This window comes from Papaver somniferum, chromosome 4 (assembly GCF_003573695.1).
Source record: "Papaver somniferum cultivar HN1 chromosome 4, ASM357369v1, whole genome shotgun sequence".
NCBI classification, from domain to species: Eukaryota; Viridiplantae; Streptophyta; class Magnoliopsida; order Ranunculales; family Papaveraceae; genus Papaver; species Papaver somniferum.
The window spans coordinates 5,042,508-5,045,007 of NC_039361.1; the positions used below are offsets into that span (position 1 = coordinate 5,042,508).

Genomic DNA, 2,500 nt, shown 5'->3' on the forward strand with positions numbered 1-2,500 from the left:
ATACAGTTAACCTTGCAAGTGAATGAGAAGCTCTTAATTAAGATATCACTGCTTCAGCAGAAAGACGTTGTTCACTGTATTAACAGAAAGACGTTTTACAGCGCTAGTCTCGATGTACCTAAGCCATTTTCATATTATCGATGACGAAGGACATTTTAAGCAACAGAAAGTAAAGCTTCAGACAGTAATTATACTGGCAGAATAATACAAACACCTGGGAACCTTGTGCTAGCACATTAATATCGCAAAAATGATCACACAACTGATTCAGCAGGGTATAGATATGAACCCAGGAAAACAAAATGCATGTGTAATCAGTAGTTACACATGTAAACAATAGTTACACATGCATATTAGCATAAGTTACACATACAATCATCATGTGTAACTAGAAATTACACATCTAATTATTATGTGTAACTATAAGTATAACCTGCATCTAATTAGTCTAATCTGCATCCACTACTACTCCCTACTACTAGGACTTGATGTTCTTTTCTCAATTTCATAAATATAACCACTATAACATATCCCATCAAATTAGCATGTGTAACTATAAGTTACACATCTAATTTGCATGTGTAACTAGTAGATACACATTTATTTGGCTTGTGTACCTAGAAGTTACATATTTAATTAGCATGTGTAACTACTAGTTACACATCCATAGTCTGCCAATGCTAGTTAAACGTGCAAATTTTCATGCATATGGCTTGTGTTATGTGCAGTTAAACAGATGTATGAGTTAAGTGAAACCATTCCAGACCTATATCCATATACTACCTTTCAAGAAAAAGAAGTAGCTAGTCGTATGTAATCAAGAAGGATTACTTGATAACGGTGTTCAATTTATCTTTCTGGATGTTGTACATCTTCTTGAAAGCATCCTTGTTTTCTTCTTCTTGTTGTCTTCAATCTTCTTCATTGCGGACTCGGTGGTGAGTGGGTATTTCAGGATCTGGTAATGGTCCAGCTTGTTCCTTGGTAGTGCACTAATATATTGGTACTTGGGATTCCTTGCCTTCTGCAATGTCTTTGGCCTGTGAAATATGACTGATGTGCAGATATTCTTAGCCTTCTTCTTAATGGTTGATGCTCCAGCTTTGACAGCCTTGGAAGCTTTGTTAGCCAGCACCTTGGGGTCAGCCTTCTTAGTAACTACATGACAAGCAAATGATATCAGTACCATAGCAGCTAGAACACTTCTCATACAAATGAACAAAACAGGACATCCAAAAATCAAAAACCAATGGACACAGAATAGTCAAATCTATCTCATAACTGAATAAACTAGAGCAAGTATACAAAACTTAATAGTTCACCCTTACAGAGTTACAGACTCTACAAAAAGAAGGTAAAATTAAAAATGTTACAGTTAGATAGAAGTTTCATATTAGGTTACATATGCATATACCATCAAATTAACATGTGTAACTATAAGTCACCATCTAATTTGCATGTGTAACTAGTAGATACACATTCATTTAGCTTGTGTACCTAGAAGTTACACATTTGATTAGATGTGTAACTACTAGTTACACATATATAGTCTGCCAATGCTAGTTAAATGTGCAAACTGTCATGCATATGGCTTGTCTAATGTGCAGTTAAACAGATGTAATGTGCAGACCCATATCCATATACTACCTTTTGATATACATTCATTCAACGGAAAGCATTGACCCCTTTGATATACATTAAAAATCCATATACTACCTTTACAAGGACGCATAAGTCAACAGTAAAAACCAATCATTGACAGGGATGCTACCGTAGTAAATTTATCAGAACAAGTTAACCTTGATCACAAAAAAAACATAAACATTTAAAAAAGAAGAGAACCTTGTGAAATCAGCTAATTACCTGTCACCACTAGCACCAGTAGTAGAAACTTAAAATAGTTCATCCTTTATCTTCTCATCATCTCCTTCAATTCATCAATTCTGAAAAACACCACCACTGACTTCAAAATCCTCCTTCAAACCTGCTCCAATACCACCACCTCTACCACCACATCCTCCTCATACTCCTCCAGATTCTGCATCTCCACCATCAACACCACCATAGATTCGTTAACCAAACTCAACATATATAGTCAAGATAAGCAACATAAAAACACCAACAAGAGTCCACAACTAGCTCCATTAGAATTATGAGAGATCAGCGTTTTTATTAAATGGAGAATTTAACTAGTATTATCAACAAATCAGCAGAAACAAACAACAAACCTAAACATACCTAGATTCAAAACCTGTTGATTCAATAAAAATAATGTTCTTCTCCGATCTGAATAAAGTCAACGAAACAAAAATCAGAACCTTATCAAACTAAGAAAGTAGAACTACTAAATTAGGAAAACCTATTGAATTAAATAGAAAACCTTACCTGAAGTAGCTTCGAAACAACAAATTAGAGTCAATTTTATTTTCGGATCACATAACTAGGAATTTTAATTGAATTAAACAGGATTAGAAGGGAGAAACTTATCTTTCTCACTTTT

General features: G+C 34.5%; 1 long non-coding RNA gene across 1 annotated transcript; it reads right to left on the reverse strand.

Moving 5' to 3' along the window:
* Positions 1-892: 892 nt before the first annotated feature.
* LOC113273455 lies at positions 893-2,290 on the reverse strand. Its single transcript, XR_003322409.1, has 3 exons — positions 2,229-2,290; positions 1,864-2,038; positions 893-1,158 (listed from the first exon to the last, which is right to left on the reverse strand). It is a non-coding gene; the product is annotated as an uncharacterized LOC113273455 (long non-coding RNA).
* Between the last annotated feature and the right edge of the window lie 210 nt (positions 2,291-2,500).